Genomic DNA, 26972 nt, shown 5'->3' on the forward strand with positions numbered 1-26972 from the left:
ATCAGACTTAAATAACCCAGGGAATAAAACAAGCACCTAAATCAACAAAATCCTCACATTGCATATCATCAAGCCAATATGCACCAGCTACCAGCCCTGTATATGCAGATATTTTTCACTCCTTCACTGTTACAAGGTGTCACATTTCCACCATTTGTCCTTCAATCACATGTAATACTGTTCCCAGGCAAAACTATTTATCAATTACATTACTGTCTGTAACAAGAGTCTACCCTCCATTCCTCTCATTCATTGCCCAGTGTGATTCTATTGCCCTTAAATCAGATATTCCTATAGTGGTTTTTAAAAAAAAAAAAAATCTTATTCTACCTATCATGCAAAGATGTAAGGAAAAAAAAATAATGAAGTTTTCTACATTTTTCTCCTTCAAACATCTTCTTATAATTTGCTCCTATTGGAGTAACTACAAAAATTACTGTTAAGGGCTACAGAGCTGCTTACTATGCTAATTGTGAATGTTGGAGACAAGTAACTCCCATCATTGCCCCAGGTTGTTTCAGACTGGTTTGCCTTTATTCTAACAGAAGTAAAATTATTTGAAAGTGTTTCCCTAGATTTATCAAACATTTGGGAAAAAGCAAGTACTTTCTTTTGGCCCATCACTAGCTACTCAAAAATCAATGACCTTTTTAGGAAGCTAGTTAGTAACATGTATCTGACATAAGCATATCAACAGAAGAGTTGAGGCTTCCTTACTTTTTGTCAAAAAAGTGAACTAGAGATCTGATTATAAAAGTTACCAGAAGTCTTCAAACACTGTATTATTGTTATCAGACTCACCTGAACAGCACAGGAATCACCCAACAGTAATCTGTTGACAGCAAGATGAGCAGATAGATGTTCAAGCTAAAATAATTTAATTTATTCACATAACAGTGTTATTTATTATGTCCAAAAATGTTATGCAAATTAGTAAACATAAGGAGTTAATAGAAAATATAAGGAGACATGTGAATACAATTATTTTTTTCCAACAAAATGTCATGGGCTTCTCTATGGTCTCTCCACTTTTTCAGTGGCTAATTCAATCTCTATTCTAATATGGTTGAACTGGCTGAAAAGTCACTTTCTGCATAAGTGGAGATGTAAAATATAGTAGTAACAACAGGGGAATCAATAAATACAATAAGCCAGATAGATTTTTTTTTTTTAATTTTCTTTTGTTTTCTCTTCTTTACAGCTATCTTTGTTTTCATTTTAAAGGAATATAGTCAACTATGAAACCAAAATGATAGTTTTTAAGCTAACATTTTTTTCTGAATGCAAGTTTCTTTATTTAAGAAAAAATTCAAACCAAACATTTAACTTTTGAGAAAACTTAATTGTCTTTAGTTATGTCAACCTCAAGAAACAATTAAAAATAAAAAAAACCTCTGAAAATAAACATGACAAATACTGTTTCTTTGAGTTTTGGCTACAAACCAGAGATCAGATATATTCTGAACATATATTTAGCAAAATACTACTGAACATTTCCATTAATGTTTGCAAAACAATATTTTTATTATTGATTTAGCATTGGAAGGAAATAATTTTCTAAATATTTTGCACCCATGTTTCGATACTATGTGTGGAAACTTCTAGTAAGTTTCTCTTATATCTGTCCTTTTGAGGGAAACAGAAAAAAAAATTAATTGCATAATATTTACTAAAATGTCAGAGGAAAGCCAACAGTTAAATCTAGAAAGTGCCTTTTATGTTCCAAACAGGCTACAGGATGAAAAAGAAATGTGACTTGCAGCTGTACAGTCACAAGAAGTACAGCAAATCCAATACATTATTTAATCAACAACTCCTGAAAAGTTTTGGAAGTTATAGCAGTGTTGACAAACTTTAATTTACAGAAGAATTTTGATAATTTAACAATGGTACATAAAGAATGTCTTCATCATAATGCACATCTCTAGTATGCATCTCCCCTCATGAAATTCATCATTATAGAGAATTACAGAAGTAATGAACATTTGTAACTTTCTCTGGTTTCCAGATAGTGTGATAATCTGCTTGTTCACAAGGACAGAAAGTCAGAAGATTTGCTCACCTCCAGGAACTTCATTTACTTGCTATGAATCAAGACAGTCACAGTTTTCACAGGTAGAGGAGGTAATTCCAAATTTCACAGTCTGCTTAGACACCTGTGGTGGTTTAACCACAGACGCTCGTTCACACCCCCACCCCCTCCAGTGGGGGACAGGAGCCAGGAGGGTTGAGACAAGAGCAGTTTACTGGGATAGTAAGAGAAGAGGGAAACCACACCTAACAATAACAACAACACTACTAATGAAAGAATATACAATACAAGTGATACAGGGCAACAAATGGCTCACCACCCAACTCCCAAGCTGCTCCCAAACTGCAGAAACCCTCTTTCTGGAACTTTCCCTGTTTAAATACTGAGCATGATGTCACATGGTATTGAATACCAGCCTTTGGCCCATTTGGGTCAGCTGCCCCAGCTGTTCCCCTCCCAGTTTCCTTTGAGCAATTAACTCTATCCTAACCAAACCCAGGACAATATCCAAAAGATGTCTGACAAGGTCTATCATCAAAACTCCTAAAAAAATTAAGCTGCCATAGAATAAAAAGGAAGGTTCTCACCTGGGCACAAGACAGAAAATTAGTGAAAGAAGTAAATATTAAATAATCTCAGCAAAGGAAGGCCAAAAGTGGAATCCTTCATGATCTGATCTTTTGATCTGGACATAAGATTAATAATGAGGTAAGAGAGCTTATTTTTGATTGTTATTAAGACCAGCAAATAAAAGTGCCAGTCATGAGAAATGAAGGGACATGTTGCAACTGTAAATGACTGGAGAATAAATTAGCAGATAAAATCACTACAGATTAACACAAAGTGATGAAGTGATAGGACATGGTTATTCACAAATGAGATCTTGTAGTTATAATAGCTAATTGTGGGAAAATCTTAACTCAGTATTAAGTAAAGGAAATAAAATATTAAGAATTATTAGAAAAAGAACAAAAAAAAAAAGTATTATGCTACTGTCTGTCACATCCTTATATTGAAGGCTTTATTGCAGTCCTTAACACATTCTCCCCCAGATAAGATATTCTAAAGCTAGAAAAGATAAAGATGTTCCTCTTTGTGAGGAACAATGAGGCAGGTTAGTATTCTTCAGCTGATGGGAAATATGACAGATATCTATGAAAACATGAACGATATAAAAGATCTACTATTTGCTGTGTTTTTCAATAAAAGGAAAAGGAATACTGTAACAAACCCAACAAATAGCAGGTTCAAAAAGAAGAAAAATAGGTTATTTTTCAGACACAAAACACACCTAAAGCTGTGGAGTTCCTCGTTGCATGATTTTGTAGATGTTAGTTGCTTAAATGAGTTACAAAACTATTCACAAAATCACAGAATCGTAGGGGTTGGAAGGGGCTTTTGCCCATTGCCCCTTGTCCTGTTACCAGCCACTACCAAAAAGAGCCCGGCCCCATCCATTTGGCCCCCGCACGTTAGGTACTTATAGACATTGATAGATCCCCCCTCAGTCTTCTCCAGGCTGAAGAGTCCCAGCTCTCTCAGCCTCTCCTCATAAGGCAGATGCTCCAGGCCCTCATCATCTTTGTGACCCTCCACTGGACTCTCTCCAGAAGATCCCTGTCACTCTTGAACTGAGGAGCCCAGAACTGGACACAGTACTCCAGATGTGACCTTACCAGGGCAGAGTAGAGGGGGAGGAGAACCTCCCTCGACCTGCTGGCCACGCTCTTTTTAATGCACCCCAGGATACTGTTGGCCTTCCTGGCCACAAGGGCACACTTCTGGCTCATGGCCAGCCTGCTGTCCACCAGCACACCCAGGTCCTTTTCCTCAGAGCTCCTCGACAGCAGGTCAGCGCCCACCCTGTACTGGTGCATGCGGTTATTCCTCCACATGTGAAGGACTCTACACTTGCTCTTGCTGAACCTCATCAGGTTCCTTTCTGCCCAACTCTCCAGGGTGTCCAGGTCTTATTGAATGTCAGCACAGCCTTCTGGTGCGTAAGCCACTCCTCCCATCTCTGTATCATCAGAAAACTTGCTAGGGGAAGTCTCTATCCGTACCTCCAGGTCATCGATGAAGATGTCAAACAAGACCAGACCCAGTACCAGCCCCTGGGGAACACCACTAGTTACAGGTCTCCAACTAGATTCTGCCCCACTGATCACAACCCTTTGAGCTCTGCCAGTCAGCCAGTTCTCAATCCACCTCACTCATCAATCCCATACCTTCTCAGCTTTGCTACAAGGATGTTGTGGAATACGGTATCAGAAGCCTTGCTGAAATCAAGGTAGACAACATCCATTGCTCTCCCCTCATCTACCCAGCTGATGATGACATCATAGAAGGCTACCAGATTGGTCAAGCATGATTTCCCCTTAGTGAAACCATGTTGACTACTCCTGATAACCTCTTCTTCCAATTACTTAGAGATGGTATCAAGAATAAGTTGCTCCATCAACTTCCCGGGGATGGAGGTGAGGCTGACTGGCCTGTAGTTACCCAGATCCTCCTTTGTGCACTTTCTGAATATATATATGTATTCTATATACGTGTGTTCTAGATAAATATACATATACATGTACACAATATATATGCATGACATGGGAAACAAACATTTTTCATTCATATTAACAAGAGACAATTTTGGAAATGTCACAGTAACCTTTCTAGATGACAATCCCAGCAGAGAAACTTTAGATAACTACTATGCACAATTATGCCAAAGATATATATACCTTCCTGCATCATTGTCTCAAAACAGTGACCTGATCAGCCTTGGTATAAATGAGGCTGGAAGAAAGAAAAAAAGAAAAGCATGAAGGTTGTCTCCTGACCTTTAATTATATCATCTGAAAAGCAGTTCTTGTAAAAAGCCAGTCCTTTGTAGCTAAGGGCTCAGTCTGGCCTTCTTTCATACTAGTGCACTGTTGAGAGAGAGAGGAAGAAACTTTCCCTATTGCAAATTTCCATATGCTCCAAATATTATGGTAACTCCTACATTTTTTGCTATCTTAGTTAATGTTGCTCTATTTTCCTCTACACATTGAGTAGACTTGTTTCGGTAATTAATTCGTAATGACTATCCTGTGTAGAGATTTGCCTCGTGATACAGAGATTGGCATTTTGAACTACAAATATTCCAGAAAAACCTGTGCTCTTCCCTAGGATGCAGTTTTCTATTTCTACTTCTACTTACAGTGACTTAAAGTAAGTGTTGGTAATCATAACCTATATAGTTTTGAACTTCTGAGCTCCAAACTTGTGGAAAAATGTTCCTGGTATGCAAAACCATCAGTCCTTAAGACCAAGAATTCAGAGCTACGTATGTCAGCTAGAAGGTATTTTCTTACTTTATTAGTTGTTCTTTAGCTTCTTATTTGTAAAATACAGGTCAATAAATCTTTTAGGCCATGAGGATTTTTATGACTAAATTAATTGTGAAACACTCATCTTCTATAGTGGTGAGCACCATAGGAATGCCAGAAAAAAAACCCATAATACTTGATAGCTCCCTCTGAGAAGAAAAGAGGAAATGAAATGTATGGCCACCCACTGGAAAAGAACAATAGTTACTTAAAATGCAAGCTAGCTTTCCTTCAGTAAAGGAGAAACCTGAATAAAATACCATATGATTAAAACTAACTCATAATACACATAAAATAAAGAAATAAGCATAAATAACCTCAATATTGGCATTTCTAGCATTGTCTTTGCAACCTTAACAATGGTAACTAATATGATACTAACTCTCTAAAGAGTATGATGTCAATTACTATGTGACAAAGGTCATAAAATTCTTCCTTAGAAGTTAAAATTTTTCTGTCTTGTAATGTGTAATAAACCATTTCATAGGTACAATTTTCAAATGTGACTGGTCTAAGATTCCTTTCTACTTTTAGCATTCTGTAAAACGGGAGTTTATTTCAATTTCTGTTTCCTGTAAATGAGCTTCCATCAGGCTATTTTTCCTAAACACTAGAATCTTCTATTAAACTGCCCAATAAAATTTCAGAATGCTTTTCTGCCATATAGCAAGATAAAAAAAAAAAAAATATCCCAAGCCATCAAATAATAAAACATTAAAAAAGGAAAGCCCTTATTTCAGCAGAGAGCTAAAAGCTAATTCCATATATTTTTCTAAAATTCCACTGCATAGGGTAAAAACATGATTGAATAATAAACTGTAAGTATTGCTAAAAGTAAATTTTACAATTTTGCTGTACTTATTCCTTTCTGATAACACATTAAGAAACACACAAATAAGACTATGACTTACTGTTATCAATTTATTCACAGGCATTTCCTGAATAACACCATATGCCTTCCCTCTACTCTTAAGAACTGTCACAACAACATCAAATATCTAACGTGAAACTACTCACACAAAATGCTGTAGCTTTCTACATTTGGTTCAGGACATAACATTCTCACAGATATGAAACACGTTTGCAAACTGAAAGGCTGTATTTTAGCTAAGACAGCAAGCAAACAATTCTCAAAGTATCTATTTTCAAAGTTCAAATCAGTGTAGTTCCAGAGCTATAAATCTGATTGATTATTCATTGTTACAGAAGGATGCTTGTTCTTTCAGCATCAGGTACATCATGTGTTACAAAACAAACAAAGCTCATCTATTTCTCAAGTATGCTTTATCACTATTAAAAAGAATGGCAGTAAGAAGACAAGAAGATGCCTAAAACCAGATTTGAGAGCAACTTTGAAGAGCTGTAACAGGAAAATCAGGGAAACCTTCCTCAAAATTTTTTGTAAGGACAAAACAACCCACAGAGCTAACAAGGAAATACATAGTCTGAATAGTTTTGTTTCACCTTTGTAGCTATTTGTCATCTGTGTCCATTTCAATGAAAACAAAATATTTCTATGATTACATCCATTAATTTAATTAATGTAAGTAAAAGCAATAGTAATCAACATTTATATGTGCAGGTACAGCCTGTGTAAGCCTACTGAAAATAATTCCTCCTGGTCACTGTTGGCTATTTATAAATTTCTAAGCCATTTAATGCACAAACGATTATCTTATGTAAGGTATTAAGGGAAAAGCAATTCACGTTTAAAAGGAAAATATCAGACAGGAGGGGAGCACTCTAGTTTTTGCCTGGCACCCAAATGAATGAACATCAATTCATGCTGCAACTGAAGTTTAAATATAATTCATTCTTATTTATAAAATAGTGCAAGCTGAACAATGACTTTCATTGAATTTTTGTGCAGTGTTATTACAGGACAAAGTATTAAAATAATCTAACAATAAAATATTCCTGTACTGCTTGCAAAGATGGCAGATGTCTCCTTCTATCATTGGTTTGGCTTTATTTCTTCCATATTAACAATGGATGCACCTCAAACAGTTGAGAGTTTCAGTTCAGTTCTGATAAGCACAAAAGAGTCATTCCCAGCCTAATTTAATGTGTTTGGTCCCTAGTCCCTCTTTGTGCCATGACATTCCACTGCTGATGTTAAAGAAAGCAGAGCCTTTAGTTTGCTAGAAGAGATTGATATATCATGAGATAACTTTCATGTAATTTCAGCAGCATCCAATTTGAGTTAATCAGGACCATCTACTTCACGTTTTCTGAGTTCTTCATCTCTTTCATAACTATAGTGAATTTTGTCATGCACAATCAAGGATGTAGGGAGAACATCCAAAGAAAAAAAAACATAAAAATAAATAAAACCTTCTACTAAAATATATTGTTTCTGATAAACAACTATGGACAAGGTAAAAATCAACTTAATTCATTCTGAAAGTCTACCATTCCCTCAGGAACTTTGAATTAGAACACTTAAAATCTCTTCTCTAGACAAAATCATTTTGCAAATACAAAATTAACCATTGAAAATTAATTCTCATCCCCAAGTGAGCAACTTCCCAATCATAACATTTTAATACAGAACTGTTTCATGTGGAAAAAGAATGAATTGTATCAAGAAAAAAAAAAGTTTATATTAGTTTATCCAAGCACCCTTATTATAGTTTTTATTAGCTTAGTGAATTTTTGCTTTAGCATAACAAATCAGGACGTGGTGAAACATTTTTAGGCTTTTTGAATATAACTGATGTGCCAATTGATTAAACCAAGCAAAGAAAGGAAGTAAAATCACAACATAATCTCATGCTATGTTTCAAAATCAAGAGACTTTTTTTAATAGGCTTCAAATCTTCCTATTTTGATTTGTGGGTCTTTCATCCCCATCACTGCCCCCAAACCTTTTTTAAAAAGTGCATTGATGTTATAAGCAGAGGCAAATCATGCAAAAATGCTGCCAAACTGCTTTCACCTTAATGTTTTGGGCTCAATCACATAATTATGACATTAATTGATTCCACATGAAGGATTAGATTGCTGGAATAATTTTTGTTTCAACTGCATTATTTTAAGTCTTTTATTTAAAGTATACTTAAGTACTAGATGTTCTATAGTAGCATTATTAATGCAATTCATAAAATACTGGGAAGAACTAGAAAAAGGACAGACTTCAGGTGTTTGTTAAGTGATTTTGCATACTAATGAAATATCAGTAAGAATGCTCTTGAAAAAAAATATCATTGGGGTTCATATTAATATAACATTGTTTTCATAACTAAGGGTCTCATGTCACACCCCCACTATGTCTCTCAGTGAAATCCTATAAAGAACCTCTAAATACATTTTACATAGATTGTAAGTATAGCAAAAAATTGTGACTGTTTAGCATCACTTCTGAGCTGATCTCAGAATTGTTTTATCTCTTTTTCAGCTGGTAATGGCATCCTGCTCAAGAGTCTGAGAGATATTCTTGGTCAGTCAAATCCTGTGTCTGATGCCTGAGGCTATGGCTATTCATTCTTTCCATGGAAAACCATTTGGAAGCTTCACTTACTATATGAAGGACCTGTATTATTTTTTTCAAGTACCAAGATATGATACAATGGTGTTCAAAGCTTTCCTGAAGTCTTATCCTTTTTCTCATTAAATGCATGTGTTGGTTTTCACTGGGGTAGAGTTAAATTTTTTCACAGTAGCTAGTATGGGGCCGTGTTTTAGATTTTTCCTGAAAACAGTGTTAATAATACAGGGCTGTTTTCATTGTTGCTGAGCAGTGCTTACACAGAGTCAAGGCCTTTTCTGCTTCTCACACCACCCCACCAGCAAGTAGGCTGGGGGTGCAGAAGAAGTAGGGAGGAAAAACACCTGGGACAGCTGCCCCCAACTGACCAACAGGATACTCCAGACCATATGATGTCATGCTCGGCGTATAAAGCTGGGGGAAGACGGAAAGGGGACAGTTTCAGACTGATGGCATTTGTCTTCCCAAGTAACATGTGATGGAGCCTTGATTTCCTAGAGATGGCTGAACACCTGGCTACTGATAGGAAGTAGTGAATGAATTCCTTGTTTTGCTTTGCTTGTGTGTGTGGCCTTTGCTTTACTCATTAACTGTCTTTATCTCAACCCATGAGTTTTCTCACTTTTATCCTTCTGATTCTCTCCCCCATCCCTCTGGGAGGGAGCGAGTGAGAAGCTGGGTGGGGTTTAGCTGCAGACTGGGGTTAAACCACAACAATGTGAGACATTATTTATTATGGCATTCACAGTCTTAAAGGAAGGCCACATAATTTCTCCAAGAAAGCTAGATCAGCTGTTGCAGAAGGCTACGGAACAAATATTTTTCAGGCCAAGACAAAATGTAAATTTTTTATAGCATCTCATATTTCACAAAATGCTTTCAAGAACATGGCAGTAGAACACCTGATTTAGCCAGTTCTGCTTCTGCCCATTGTAACATTTATTGCAGTGAAACAGATCTCATTTTCCTCCATGCAGATTCTGAAGGATAGTAAGATAGTAAGTACACTTCAATGAAGTTCTTTTGGATTTTAACAGGAAAAAAATGAACTTTGGCATATTTTTGCAGATATAAACTTGAGAATTTTTTTTTTTTTTTAAATATGCTTTCTTGGAAAAAATCTAAGTAGTAGAAAAAAAATAACCAGGAGTTTTCTTTGAAAATCACAAATCCTTATTTGAGGGGGTTAACTCTTTTGAAAAGATGTTTCACACCTTATTTCTGCAGATGTTATACCCTATGAACTGCTCCTTACTTTCAGGCTAATTAGTTATCTCATACATTTTTCACAGTTCTTCCTTCCTGGCAATGTGTGAAGGTTTGCACTATAAAGTGAATGGCATAATCTTGTGAGGGAGTTCTTCTTTATTCAAGTCAAAACTTAAATTCTGACTTTCTCAACCACCCAGTGCTATGCATGCTGTTTTGCAAGGCTTGGCTGTCTATAAACTGTTTTCCTTTTCTCTTGCTCATTTAATAGATTTTGGCTAAGAACTGAACAGATGTGATCAAATGCAGGAGGAATCTACTAACATACAATGCTAACTTAGAGGAAAATACAAATGCTTCTACCACTTATTTTTGCCAAACCACAATACTCTTGTGGAAGGCTTGGTTTAACTTGTGATTAAACACAATGCCACCCAAACAGATGGACAAGGAACACTGATGACCAGAGGCCACGCATGCACATCTGTCATTGGGTGGTGTTCAAGGTTTTTGTTGCTATTTTTTGGGCCGGGGGCAGGGGGTGAGGTGGAATAGCATTTCCATCCAGAAATGTGAAAATTGGCTCTTTATTAATTATGCATAAAATATATGTTCCAAGACACTAAACTGGAGATAGTTTGTTTTTTAATGTAAACTAAACCAAACCAAATATATGTTGCAACATTGCCAGTTGCCAATGCTTGGGATAGATATTTGGAAGCCTTTGTACTCTAGTTAAACAAAACTTCAGTTTTGTTTACAACTGAAAATGCTCCATCTTGTTTGACTGCTCTTGTGTTTTTACTCAATAAAGAGTAATTGATCATTCTTGATACAACCACAGCTTATACAGGTATGAAACATAGCTAAGACAGTAATTAAACAGACCAAGTCCAACTTGGTTGTCTTCAAACAGTTTTGGTTCTAGGTGTGAATCCTACCTAGAAATGCTTTTTTTTTTGTGCTAAATGAGTCCAAAGGAGTTTGTGGAGACAGTAACCTTTCAGGAGAATGACAGTGATAATGAACTTAGGCAAGATGTCAATTTAAATTTCTTCATGCTTTACTAAGACAGAAATGCAAAGCACTGAATTAGTTGGTGGGTGGGTTCCTTTGTCTGATGAAGTCAGAGGTGTATTTACAAGAGCCTTTTAAACTCACAAGTAGAACAAACAAGAAGCCTGAACTACACCACAAATGTTTATTTATATAAGGGTATTGAAATCACTGCCTAGCAAACAGGGACGTGGCTAAAAAATACAGATGAGTCAATTTAATAGCTTGCTGACAGAAAAACCAGAGGGTTTATTCTTCCCAAGGTTCTCCTGTGCATACCCTGAATTTCTGCAACATTCTGCCACCCCCTCCAACTCTGACATTTCTTAAACTCATTGTTGAGGAATTGACCAAAAGGCGAGTAAATTAATCTCAGCAACCCAGTGGAAAACTCTTTTAAACTTTTTTTTTTTTTTTTAATTGAATCAGAAAAAGATCAGAGAATCAATAGAGCAAATGCAAAGGAAGAAACAGAAGCACATGCTTTGCTTCTGTTGGAGGCAATCTTTGGTAGCAGCAAGCTTGTATCTGAGAACAGTCATATTAAGATTGTTCAGATGAATTCAAGATCTGACCTACTAGTTCAGCATAAGATGCAATGCACAAATATCTAGTAAGTCTTTGAGACATGTGTAACAGTCAGAATATGACTCACTTGTAGGAGAAGCTGACTTCTCAAGAATAAGAATCTTAGAATATGTCATGAGCTTGATGTATGTTTTTCATAATTTTCAGCATTTCATTTTTCTCTTCAAATGTACATAGGATGAAAGTCTGCAGAAAATGTTTAAGCACGAAGAAACCAGGTGAATTGGATGACAGCATAGAAGGCAGCAGATACAATTAGGATGCTATGACTTAGTCCAAGGTCAACCATAAGAGGCTGGAGAAGTTTTTGGATTATTAATGTGTCTGCATCAAGCAATAGAAAACAGTCCTTACACTTTGTAAGTGGGACAGAGACAACTCTCACTTTGATATGAAGAAAAGTAGCATGTGTTAGCTCAGGACACAATTTATTTTAACTATTCTGTAATGAACAACTGCATTTTTAAACCCTGTTTGTATAAGTATCTATGCATAATATATCTTTTTATATATGCTTTTATATATATAATAGAAAATCAAATACCCTTCTATATATAATATTTATGCCTTCTGTGTGGATGGCACAATTCCTTTAAAACCTACCTTTTCTGGTCTAATACACTTTCTTTTCTGCTCCACTGACTGCAGATCTTCACTAAACCACAACACTTCTTTCTGTGCAGTGTGGATCCAAGAACAGCCATGAGATTATTACATGTCAAAGAACCTTCAGTTTTTCACTTAAATCCAGTAGTTTAAAATTAGCAACATCTAAATACTTCCTTGAAGCATTAATCTTACTATGAACAATATATCTAATTAGAACAGCCAAAAGAGCTTTGAATTTTCATCTGATTGATACACATTAGTTGAGTGAGAATTATTTTTAATTTCCCTTTTAAATACATGCAATCTTTTTAAGCAACCTAAGACTTAGTTTCCAAATCTTCAATTGCTTGAAGCTAAGTGTGCCAGAGTATATCTTTATCAGGCTGTTCTTTGAAATGATATCTAAAGACTTAGGATATAATTTTGCTTACCCTTACATTACTGTATATCAGGATTAATTCTGCTGAAGCTAATAAAGCCCAGTAGTCTAAGCCTGTTGCATGAGAAGACAACTCCTTTAAATTCTTTCTACTTGAGTTTCCTTCTTGTGAACTAGGTCCTGAATTTTCTTCTTCACACAGATTTTTCTGTCACTGGACAAAGCGATTTTTGGAACTTCAGAAAAAATAGAAGACGCATGGGTTTGATTTAGCAGTCAATGGCAGTCTGAAGATCTCTGTTGACTCAAAATTCACTGCAATATGTGCCCATTATTCTGACCAACAAAACAGATAAACAAATAAGAGAGTGTTACAGAACAAAGCAAAGTACTTAAAGCAAGTACTTGATGTCTGATTTTCCAGTCCCATTTAGAAGGACAAATAATGTTAAAACTAAGCTCCAGATTAATCTATCTTCAGTTTTCCAATGGTACTGAAAATTGAAAAAGATTGTAAATTTATTCAAATACATGTGTGTCTATGAAAAAACACATTTAGGAACAAAAAATTAGACTAGAATAGAATACAGACATACATCCCTCATAAGCACTGTCAGAGCACTGTTCTACCCCATGAAGATAACATCACATAATATTTTGAAAGAATCTGAACAGAATAAAATGGACCTAGAATTGATATGAACAAGGCTGCAGTTTTCAGTCTGGCAAAAGCCTAGGAAATACCACATACTTGCATGTTGTAATTGTGAATACTGATTAAACGACGTAAACAGACAAACAAGCCAAATACCAAAACATCACTAAAAATTGAGTTTTCACATGCATTATTTCAAGCTATGTTGTACATTTTGACACACTATAGTTCAGGAGTGGATTCCAAACACTTTGGCCAATTTAATATATAGGGAGGAAAAGGCTGGCAAAATAAAATGCATTAAAGTACTAAATGGTTTATCCAGGCAGTGAAAACCTTTTGCTATCAACTTCACTGAGCAAATATAACCCCTCTAAAACATCACAAAAAGATATCAAGTGTGCAAACTAAAAGACATCAATTAATTACAGGAGCAGCTTGATGATAAATATAAGTTCCACATAAAAACAACAACAAAAAAAAAGGAAATCCACAAGTTTTTCATTTATTATATAGAATACAAATATGACAGTCCCAACACAAATGGAAGATTTCTTTGTGTTTTTCCACCCCTCCAGAGACATTTGCTTTAGAATGAAGGTCATAATTTCTCCTCTCTTCCCACCTCCATTCTACATGCCGTACATCAGCTAGTAGAGAAGGAGCAAGCTCACAGAATTGATTAGTCTGCCACAAGTTCATGAGGTAGCTCCAGGTAACATTACACACACCATAGGAATGCAGATATCTTAAGGCAGTTCTGCACCAGTTCTGTCACAATAAGATAAATGTAACAGTACTGCCCCTAAGGCTTGTACGTATTTCATGGTACCTGAATGATTAATATTAGCTGATTAGCTAACACAAAGCATTCTAAGTAAAATGTGAGAGAAAAAGTAGGCTAATCTTGTACCTTACTTAGGATCATCTCAGCTTCTCTTTAAAATTAAATTCATTTATTATCTTCTAGGGCAGTTTCTGCAACTATCCATTCATAGAATCCCTCCTATCCCTTGTCTGCCAAAAATATATTTCATATAGTTTGTAAATGTCAGAATATTAGTATATATGAGTGGGGAGATAACAGTTTCCTTAGTATTATTACAAAATTAATATTTTAGATCAAAAATCAAACATTCACTGACTCAGTCTCCCCAGTACTACCAGATAGGTCTATTACCTGTAAACATTTTTCAATACATCTTTATACTCTGTCAACCTGTAGAAGTATGAAATGTGAAGTCAGGCCAAAATACTACTTCTTCTTCCTCTGTGTGGGATACAGTTTTCCACGTCTCGTCTCCAAAACTTTACACAGAAGAGATTCTTTGAATTGACTGTCCATGTGCAAAATCACCTGGCATTGCCTGTACAGCAGGTCTTGGATATACAGCAGCTACTAAAGTTATGCTAGTTATGTGATAACTGAACAAGTGCCAAAGTCTTCTCAGCAGCCATTTTCTAGAAGAAAGGCTGTTCAAGGCCAAAGTTACTGCTTCAAAAAGGTTACCTGTTATCTTGGCTCTTGGATAAGCAGCACTGAGGGGCTACCTAAACTGGTAAACTAGTACATTATCCATAAAAATCACCAACAAGCAACAAAATTTGTGGCCAGTGAGAGTGCCCCTCTCTACCTGAAACTTTATGCTTGCCTAGGAGAAAAAGAGGCTATGGGGCAACCTCATCGCTCTCTACAGCTTCCTGAGGAGAAGAAGTTGTACACCTGAGGGTGTGGATCAATAGCAGGCTGAACATGAGCCAGGTGGCCAAGAAGGCAAATCGCATCCTGGCCTGTATCAGGAATAGTGTGTCCAGTAGGACCAGGGAAGTTATCTTACCCCTGTACTGGGCACTGGGGAGGCCACACCTTGAGTACTGGGTTCAGTTTTGGGCTCCTCACTACAAGGACATGGAAGTGCTGGAGTGTGTCCAGTGAAGGGCAAAGAAGCTGGTGAAGGATCTAGAGCACGTGTCTTATGACGAGCAGCTGAGAGAACTGAGGTTGTTTAATCTGGAGAAAAGGAGGCTGAGGAGATACCTTCTTGCTCTCTACAACTACTCTACAACTACCTGAAAGGAGGGTGTAGAGAGGTGGGGGTCGGTCTATTCAACCAAGTAACAAGTGATAGGACAAGAGGAAATGGCCTCAAGTTTCACCAAGGGAAGTTTAGATTGGCTATTAGGAAGAATTCCTTCACTGAAAGTGTTCTCAGGCATTGGAATGGGTTGCCCAGGGCAGTGGTGGAGTCACCATCCCTGGAGGTATTTAAGAGTCATCTAGACATAGTGCTTAGGTACATGGTTTAGTTGGGGACTCGTCAGTGTTAGGTTAATGACTTGGCTTGATGATCTTCAAGGTCTTTTCTAATCTAGGCAGTTCTGTGACTCTGTGATTCTGTGAGATGGAGGTGCTGATCTCCCTGGTACCAGTGATAGGAAGCGTGGGAATGGTTCAAAACTGCACCAGGGGAGGTTTAGACTGGACATTAGGACACATTTCTTTACTGAGAGGATGGTGAAACATTGGAACAAGCTTCCTAGAGAGGTGTTTGATGCCCCAAACCTGCCAGTATTTAAGAGGCATTTGGACAATGTCCCTAATAACATTTTAACTTTTGTTCAGCCCTGAAGAGGTCACACAGTTGGACTAGATTGTTGGAGGTCCGTTCCAAATGAAATGGTCTAGTCTATTCTGTTCTATCCTATTAGATAGAAATCAAATTATTACAATTTCCTTCCTGTCTGTGAAATATTTTTTGGTACTATGAGTTCAATTATGGGATTCACATTTCTCAAAGCAGGGAGGGTGTCTTTGCTCACGAGCTAGGAGGGCTCATTGTCAGAGCTTTAAACTAGATTTGAAGGGAGAGGGGTTAATATCAGGTTTGTCCATGACAAGCTGTGGGATGACACACCAAGGTTAGAGGGATGGGGTATTAGTGAGGGCACTCAGACTATTGCTCTGAGACATGTTGGATACATTGCAGCATACTTGGAGTCTTGAAGAGATAAGCCAGGAGCTCCTGAAGTAATAGGAGCCAACAGGGAAACAGCAGTAAAGTACCTCAAAGGAAGTAAGTTGTGTTCCTCTAAGCAGGTGACATGGCCAACAGCCCAGCTGATGTGCTTCTACATCAATGCACGCAGCATGGGTAACAAACAAGGAGTTGGAAACCACTGTGCTGGTAGAAACCTATGATCTGGTTGCCATTACTGAAACTTGGTGAAATTAATCCCATGACTGAAGCACAGCTATCAATGGCTGAAGGCTGTTCAGAAGGGACAGGTGAGGAAGGAGGGACAGAGGTGTTGCCCTCTACATCAAGAAGTGGATAGAGTGTGAAGAGCTCTCTCTTAAGAATAGCCATAAGCAGGTTGAAAACTTATGGATAAAAATTAGAGTCCAAGGCAACAAAGGAAACCTTGTGGCTGGTGTTTACTACAGGCTGCGCGATCAAGGGGAGCCTATTGACGAAGCCTTCTTACTCCAGCTACGGGAGGCATTGTGCTCACAGGCTCTGGTCCTTCTGGAAATCTTCAACCACCACAACAGCTGCTGGAAAAGTAGGCAAGCTGTAGGCAATCCAGAAGACTCCTGGAGTGCATTGAGGATACCTTCTTAAACCAAGTGATAAGACACCCCTACCAGTGGGGATGCGATACTAGACCTGATGGTCACCAATGCAAGTGAGCTAACTGGTGACTTCAAGACTGCAAGCAGCCTGTGCTGCAGTGATCATGCACTGGTGGACTTCACAGTCCTGATGGATATGGGTCCGGCAAAGAGTAAAGTCCAGGAAAGCAAACTCCAGTCAAGGAGCTAGTCAATAAGACACCCTGGGAAACTGCCCTCAGGGACAAGGGAGAAGAACAGAGCTGTCAGATCTTTAAAGACGCTTTCCTTAGAGTGCAAGAGCTCTCAATCCCTAGGTGTAAGAAGTCAGGAAAGGAAGGCAAGAGGACAGCATGGCTGAGGCAAGACCTGTTGGTCAAACTAAAGGGAAAGAAGGAAATGCACAGGCAGTGGAAGCAGGGACAAGTATCCTGGGAAGAGCATAGGGATGCTGCCCGGTTGTGTAGGGATGGGGTCAGGAAGGCCAAGGCATGGCCGGAGCTGAACTTGGCAAGGGAAACAATAATAAGAAGGGCTTCCATAGGTATGTCAGTCAGAAAAGGAAAGTCAAAGAAAGTATACCCCCGTGATGAACATGACTGTCAAACTGGTAATAACAGATGAGGAGAAGGCTGAGGTACTCAATGAAGATTTTGCCTCAGTTTTCACTGGCAACCTCTCTTCACACACCTCTTGAGTAGATGGACCTCAAGACAGGGACTAGGGGACAAATGTCCCTCCCACTGTAAGAGAACATCAGGTTTGTGACCATCTGAGGAACCTGAATATATGCAAATCTATGGAACCTGGTAAGATGCATTTCCAGAGTCCTGAGGGAACTGGCTGATGTAGTTGTCAAACCACCCTCCATGATATCTGAAAAGTCATGGCAGTCAGGTGAAGTCCCCAGTGACTGGAAAAAGGGAAACATTGTACCTATTTTCAAAAAGGGTAGAAAGGAGGACCTTGGGAACTGATGACCTATCAGCCTCACCTCTGTTAAAGTTTTAATTCTCACTGAGTAACCAATTTATTATCCCAGTACTGAAGATAGGTCACCAAATTAAATAGGTCATAGTACTGATATCTTTTAAGAAACAGTAAAGAAGTTTGTTTTGGGGGTTTGTTTTTGTTTTTCGTTTTAAAGAATAAGAATATACAAAGCTGTTGAAAGAGAAATGCAGGATTAAAAAAAAAAAAAAAAAAGAAAATGTGATCAGCAGGCTAACATTCTTATGCATAGAATTCCTTAAGATTTGAATTTTCATTTCAAGGGCACCCAAAACTCTGGTTAGGCAGAACTAAGACATGTGCCAGGAAAAATAAAGAACATTGCTCTTGCTGAATTTTTTGAAATCTAAAATCCTTTCTGGAACTCATTAACAAGTATTTAAGACATCTTATGAACTAAGAACTTTGTCTTAATACTTTAAAATATAGGTTTTAAACCATAGTATTTTTCATACATGTAAATAAGCTTTGATTTTTAACACTACCATAGGATTTGTAGCTTAATGTTTACAAAATGTTCCAGTCTGCTAATTAACAAGGTACAGTAAGTACTGAAAATTGACAAGAAAATAATTCCAGTGAAACACTTATGCAGGCTGCAACCTCTTATGTTTCAGAAACTTACGAAAGTGCTTAACTATGAAGGAATTAAGAGTCACTTGAAAAATGATATTATTTAAGTTAGCATAGCTAGGGTGTATGCATGCAAATTTTATGCTTGAAGAACCAGATTTAGATGTATTGTCCAGTTAGTGACAGTGTACATAAACATGCATACATATTTTCAGGATTTCATGCAACAGTTAATTGATATCACTTTGGTTTTTGAATACATCTTGAAATAATAGGAATTTTCTTGTATTATAGGTCTAAGTGCATGACTTTACATGAAAGTGGAAAAACTAGAACTAATATAGTTTGCCAAGTCCTAAAAATGCATTAATCAGCATTTCATTTGTTCGTTATTACTGGCTATATCCTGATTTTGTAGGAAAACAAGGTATCTGCACACAAACACACATACACACATATACAGACACGGAAGCAAGTCTGTTCTATGCAAATCTCTCAGTAGTGACTTGCAAATCAACTGCCCAATTTCTACTACATCTGCAGAATGCAAATTGTTTCAAAAACATTTTTTTCTACAGCCTTCAAGAAAATAAATATCCAGGTAGAAAAGAAAAATACATTTATATTTATTCTGCAATCTCCAGAAGACACCAGTGATCCAAAGAACTCTATACCTTGAACATGCAAATCCACCAGAAAAATGGTTTCAGTAGTTCCACTGTTTGGAGAAACTTCCTGTTTTAACTTCCAAGTGAAAAAGTAAAAAGGGTTTATGCACCAGCTAGAAAGCATACATAAAATTGTAAAATTTTCATTAGCACAATATTGTCACAGATATACCAGGTCATAAAATCACAATTTGGTGGGAATGGATGACGTTATCCTAAAAGATTTTTTTTTAACCACTCCCCTTATTTTTAAAGACAATCATTTGTAGATCCTCAAAGATTCTGAGTGTTAATATATGTTCCAGTTAAGAGGAATTAACGGGAATAATTATACAGCCTGGCAATAACAAACTACAATCCACTGCATAGGTAGACAAATGAGATGTAATGAATGGAGTTAAATCCAGCTGGCGTCCAGTCAGAAGTGGTGTTCCCCTCAGTACTGGGGCCAGTTTTTTTAAATATCTTTATCAATGATCAGGATGAAGGGATGGAGTGCACCCTCAGTAAGTTTGCACATGACACCAAGTTGGGTGGAGGTGTTGATCTGCTTGAGGGTGGGAAGGCTTTACAGAGGGATCTGGACAGGTTGGATCGATGGGCCAAGGCCAACTGTATGAGGTTCGACAAGGATAAGTGCCAGATCCTGCAATTGGGTCACAACGAACCCATGCAACTCTACAGGCTTGGGGAAGAGTGGCTGGAAAGCTGCCCAGCAGAAAAGGACTTGGGGGTGTTGGTCAACAACTGGCTGAATAGGAGCTGTCAGTTGGCCAAGAAGGCCAACAGCATTCTGGATTCTATCAGAAATAGTGTGGCCAGCAGGACTAGGGAAGTGATTATTCCCCTGTGCTCATCACTGGTGAGGCCGCACCTTGAATACTGTGTTCAGTTTTGGGCCCCTCACTACAGGAAAGACATTGAGGTGCTGGAGTGTGTCCACACTGGTGAAGGGTCTAGAGCACATGTCTTATTAGGAGAGACTGAAGGAAATGGGGTTTAATCTGAAGAAAAGGAGGTTGAGGGGAGACCTTATCACTCTCTACTCAGCTACCTGAAAGGAGGTTGTAGCAAGGTGGGTGTCAGTCTCTTCCCCCAAGTAACAAGTGACAGAACAAGAAGAAACAGCCTCAAGTTGCCAGTGGGAAGTTTTGGTTCGATATTAGGAAAAATTTCTTCACTGAAAGAGTTATGAAGCACTGGAACAGGTTGCTCAGGAAAGTTGCCATCCCTGGAGGTATTTAAATAAGACATGCAGATGTGGTGCTTTAGGGACACAGTTTAGTGGTGGGCAATTTGGCAGTGTTAGATTTATAGTCTATGATCTTTATGATCTTTTCCAACCTAAACAATTCTACAATTCTATGATTCTATGAAATGTTTTCAGTGATTAATTAATCTCGATGTGAAGTATATTTACCTAGACATAGCATGCAACTTTACACAGTTTTTACATTTTGTTGGTTAGTAGGAATTCTTTCAAATTATTCTTCACATTACATAAAAATATATGTCTGCTTTATTTACCAATATTTTCTTTTTATTTTAACATTCCAATTATTGTACTGTATATGTAAGATACTAGGGTTGTATATTAAAATGACATCTTTATACAGTTTTATTAATATTAAAATAGTTTTATGATTATTGCTATATTAATATGATATACAGATCATCTTTCTAACGATTATTGTAATATTAATAAGATATATACAATGTTCCTGTAATGGTTACTGCATAATAATGAGATATATAGAAGATGTTTATAAGATGGAAGAGTATTAAATACTTTCCTGACTATAGAATAAACTGTTACAATGCACACTGTAAGGCACAGTAGAGAGATGTCAGTGATTATGTGTAGTAATGGAGAGCTATATAGCATCCTTATAGATGTTGAATTTTTGTACCACAGATAGCTTAGGTTATTCATTTTAAAATAATTTCCTTTTAAATTATCCATGTTTTATTCATAATAATAATAATAATGAAACACTGTAACATTTTGTCCAGCCTCAAATGCATCACTAACTTCTTTTCTATGAAGAAGTAGTAAGATAGAATATATTTTGTGGAAAAAAAAAAAGCAGGCATTTAAAAACAAGACTCATGGAGAACAATGAATGAGAAGAAAATAAAAGCAACCAAAAGCACAATCTCACAAATTCTAGCTATTTAGTGAGAGCAATCTAAAACAAAAATGATGAGAAACATTTCCCAGTTATATAAAGTCTATTATTTTCTTAGAGTTCAGGAACATTCAGACTCCAGTGTTCCAAGAAAGAAGTTAAAGTAATTCTTTGCTAATTTATGGGTAGTATGGCAGCTTTTAAAAGCTCCTATCAGATCTACAGTCTCTACACTACAGAACTCATCAGTGAAGTAGTTACGAAGAAGAGAGTATAGACAGAAAAAAAAATAGCTGGTGAATATGTAAAATGGAAATCTTTAAACAAATAAGTGTTTTTCAAGATGCTCACAGTTCAGTTTTGCAGCTTCTTTATCTTAGATTTTTCTGTCCAAAAGACTTAAATAACAAAGTCCATGAACACAGAAATGCAAGAATGTAGCAGAAAGGACAAGAAAGGCTTCACACAGCTTTAGTTTCAGTGCTTTATTTTTCAGAAGGAAAGGTAAAATTAGATATATAAATTAGCAGAAACTTCTATATTGTCTCCTCCACCTTTGAATAGGAACCTGGAGTACCTAAAGATCACAAAAGCCCTTTGATTTTTTTTTTTAATTTGACAGCTCACATCTTGATTTATTTCAGCATCATGAAAATGACACACCAAAAGATCAGTGTGGCCAGTGCGAAGGAATAGAGTATCACACATACCTTCCAATTGGAAAGCCCAAAATGAGGGATGTAATCTTCAGGAGCTGTAGGTCTTCAAAACCTTTTTCAGTGTTCACAGCTCCTTGTTCAAATCTTTCAGGTTGGGAATTAGCCTGTAGCCCTTACTCAACTTCCTTAGGTAACTATCTTTTTTTAAGGGCTAAAGCCCTGTCCATCCTTCAGTACCAGATTTTGCCTGTTGTGATTGGCACGCCTTAATATTGCAAGAAATTTGAGACCAAAGGACTGGAGATCTAAGGTTTATACCTATCCCAAAGTCCAGGCTTTGCTTGTTGATAGTATCAGAGATTGAAAAACCCAGGTATGCATGCAGCAATTCCATCCTTCCCAGAAGGAGTTCCTTTTGCAATACTACTCTGTCAAAATGGTAATACAGTGTCATATGGTGTGAGAATCTCCCTGCTGACTGTAACTTGTGTTCTATGCCTCTAGATGCAAAATGGGTCACTGAATATTGAGTGCACAGTTATAAGTCTTCTTGTTGAACAGTTTTCCACACAGCACAGCCTACATGGCTTCCTAAGGCTCCTTTCTGAATGAAAGAACAGAGGTAGTAATTCCCCTAAGAATAGCACACATCCTGCACCTGGGCTGGACAAAACACTTATCTGATGAGCATTCAGGGCATAATCTTCCATTCAAAGCTATCCTCCAAAGGAACCCTTTTCTCCAGTAACTGTTTGGAAAACCAGCTCGTTGATGGAAGTACATTTATTCCCATTACACACACTCAGCAAATGTACAATAACAGAAATTAAATTACTTGAAAACTAAAACACAATAGTCAGAGTGCAAATAAAATGAAGATATTCAGAACTTCCTTAAATATCTCATTCATGAATATACCTTCTTCACCAACACATATGTGGAATAGTTTGACTCCATCATAATTATGACCAAAGACTATATAACAAATAAAACCACAATCAATCTAAGCTTCTTACTCTTTTTTTGTTCATTTCCCTTCACACCTATTCACACATAATTTTGCTTCTCTCTGCATTAATCTTTAAGTGCACACAGAAATACAGTATAGAATTATATAAAAAACACAGGCTACAGAAATATTAAAGTACTGTGAGACCACTTCATCACACTCAAAGAAGCTAAGTAGGGGAGACTGGACCACAGTAGTATATTTTAGCAACGTATCACATTAATTATTGTTATAGACACAAAAGCACTGCACTAGAAAACAGGAAGCAATCCAGTACTTGTAAGAACAAACTTCTGCTGTTTGTACTGCACTTCATTTAGCAAAGTGACTACGTATGATGACACTAGTGATGTCTTCTGTCTTTTGTTCTTTTTTTACTTATTATTTTTTATTACTTATCTTGGGTAATTTATTTTCTTTTCCCATTTATGTTGTAAACAGCACTTCAAGATTGTATCTTTTTAGCTTACACTATTAAGTACTTAAACTGACAATCTGAGTACTTAATTATTTATTCTTTTTATTAAAAATAAATAATCATAAAGAAAACACTACAAAGAGAACTGTTAAGTGTAGCTGTAGGTAGGATAATGTACAACAATGTCTCCTGGGAATAATTCACTAACTAAAGAATCCTAATTGCTAAACAAAACAATTGTAGAATTAACATAACAGCAGAACATGATTCATTTGACAGTAATCAATCCTATAAATTATCTCATGACAATGACTGAAAGGAAGAAAGATCCTACCTGTAATCTCTCAGTTTCCTCTGCTCTGTTTCCTCTGACTTTCCCCTGCTTCAACCCAAAATAGAAGAATCATACCTTTCAAAGATTGTCTTTAGTAATTTCTGAAAATTATGTCCTTTTACAGCATCTACTATTGGTATTAAAATAATAAAGATCATAACATCACTTATCACTGCTAAACATCTTGCTTGGAGGCCTAGGATCATAAAATCATTCACATTAATGGAAGTTACCTGACTTATTAAAGCTTCATCATGTCACATTTCACATTCACTGACTTCACATTTCAGAGCAGCTTCAGTATGTTTTTTTTCCTAACAATAAACAAGTTGTGCCAAGGGCAAATGAAATCTTGAAACAGTTTCCTAGAGATGACAATCGCACCTATAGTTCTCATCCTCATTTTGCAGAGACCTTGTGCCTCCTGCTCATGTTTCCCGTATTTCTTCCACCACCTTTTCCACTCATTTTTAGCATGGTACTCACACTTTCTTTCCTGATCAAGAGACACCAAGTAACAGGCCAGGTATTGTTCTCAAGGTTATATACGGGTCTCTCTCTTCTATTTGTCTTCCAACATTCTAACTTATATAAAGTTAATTCTAAGACTTTTACATCTTTGAGAAATTTGGTTGTTACTGTTCATGGGTTCAAAAGCTGCAATGGGAACTGAAAAGTAGAAGGCAGACACTGATCTCTTAATTCTTATTGCTTTAGAAAACCATCAAAGATTTCTGATGATAGACCTCTCCTTCCAAAAGTTAATTTGAAATCATTCTAAATAATAGAACTTAGAAAAAAATTTAGAAGTTTAATTATCTATCTCTATGTTTAATATATCCAATTTCTGGATCCAAGCTGCTCTGCTTATCTTTCAGAGATACAGGACCCATGTAACTAACTCATATCTTATAATGGTTTCTACCTTAACTAAACTGCATATATTTCACAAACAGCAATCTTCTACCTTATATAACCTTTTAAAAAAATAACAATTATGCTCTCTAAGTAAAATATGTCAATAAAGTTGTATTTATCAAGAAAGCTGTTAACTTTACGGCTTGTTTGGTGGGAGGTTTCGCTCAATTTTCATGACCCCTGATGACAGGAACTCACTTCCTAATCAAGAGAACAATGGGAAAAATCACATGTTTCTAGAGAACTTTGACAGTGTTCTTCATACTCCAGTGTATCTAGCAATAAGGCTTGCAGAACTTAATCAGTACCTGGATTTCCATTCATTTGGACTTCTACATCTCACCTTAAGACCTGCTCCTAAAAAAAAAAAAAAAAAAAAAAAAAACTAAAATCAATTACAAGAAAGATTGGAAAACTGAAACAAGGTCTGCATTACATTATTTCTGGTGTACATTTCCCAATAAGAACAGTTGTGACAATTTCACTGGGACTTGTTTGGAGCATCCCTTTTTTCCAAACTTTTCAGAGGAAAACATAAAAACTTCTGACCAAACAGAAATAGGAAGACAGCAGTCATGTTCCAGCACCTACTAAATGCAGAAACAGACTTAAATCTCTAAAAGATTATTTTTCTTTCTATTTAAGTATCCACAGCAGGAAAAAAAAAAAAAACAACTTTTGTGAATCTGGTTATTATTGTCATCAGTATCAATACATAACCTCAATTTTGTGTTTCATAGAATCATAGAACTGTTTGGGTTGGAACAGACCTTCAAAGGTCATCTAGTCCAACCCTCCTGCAGTGAGCAGGGACATTTTCAACTAGATCAGGTTACTCAGGGCCCTGTCCAGCCTGACCTTGAATGCTTCCAGGGATACCTCAGAACTAGTCCTACAACAGTCATGCCCTACATTTGGCTAAAAGTATCCCTGTTCACCAAAACTCTTCTAAATCTTCTGGGAAGAGAACAAGTGATGGAAATCCTACTGTTATTCATTCAGTTATGAAAAATGTCTGTCTACTTGTAATGATTTACCAAATGCTTTTATTTCCTTCACAGGGACAATAAAACAAACTGAAAGAAAGATTTTGGCATTCATATCTAGGGGCAAATGCATTACTGAAATTAAAACAGTGTTACTGAAAAACATATTCATATAAATTGTTTCAAGTAATGATCCCCATTACAGAGAAGGATTTAATGTCACAGCAGAAATATGAAGTAATCTGAATGTAATGGAGCTGGAATAAAGTAGAAAACAGATTCAGACCTATCATATTCAAGTCCAGGCATAAATGTTTTGCAGACTAGGAAGCACTCTGGGTTCAAATTTAGCTGCAAGACCAATTCTTTAAGTACTAGATGATATTATAGTAATGATATTTTAAAATGTAAAGGACTATAGAGAAAAAAGTAAGTAAATGAATTAACACATCAAAACCAAGTCTGGAATATGCTCTAAAGCTTTAGTGTAGATGGGCTGTGAAATATAAATTCAAAAAAGAAATGTAACCATATTTCAGCTGTCTTCCAGAAGTACACATTATTTCCTATTATATTTTTTCCTTACAGCCTAGTTTTACTGTGCCAGATATAGAATCGAATAACTAAAGGGCATTCACACATTACAGTGAGAGGTACAAAGGGATGGGGCAAAAGAAATAATAATGAAAAAAGCAAATAATATTTCACACTCTTACAAAGATCCTTGACAGAGGCTACATTGAAGAAATGAATCATGCACATGATGAACTAACATTACTTTTCTCAAAGTACACCAATTACCACTTTTCAAAATAAAATTTTAAGAGTTTAGCAAAGGTCCATGAGCCTAAAAGCTAAAAAAAATGAAAAGTCATAGACATAAGCAATCTGTGAAAAGATAAAATTCATTTTGAATAACAAAATTTTACTCTGTCATATTTTGACTAGTGTTTACGTAAAAAAAGGACAGGAGAAGAATTCATGTGGTAAAAAATTAATGACAATTAGCAAGCTGTTTGAGACAGGGAATATAAGAACAAAATCAAGGTTTAATTGATTTTTATCCTTTAACTTACAAGCATTTACATACAAAAGTCTCCATGGAACCAAAACTTTTCATTATTATTTTTTAATATGTCTTATTAATGGCATGCATTTTTGGAGGGCCAACGGTTAACCTCTAATCTAGAACACTAATACTTTATTTCAAACATATGGATTAAAAAAAAATTTACAAAGATAAAATATCAACAAATGGGAGAATTCATCCT

This window comes from Antrostomus carolinensis, unplaced genomic scaffold (genome assembly GCF_000700745.2).
Source record: "Antrostomus carolinensis isolate BGI_N321 unplaced genomic scaffold, ASM70074v2 scaffold137, whole genome shotgun sequence".
NCBI classification, from domain to species: Eukaryota; Metazoa; Chordata; class Aves; order Caprimulgiformes; family Caprimulgidae; genus Antrostomus; species Antrostomus carolinensis.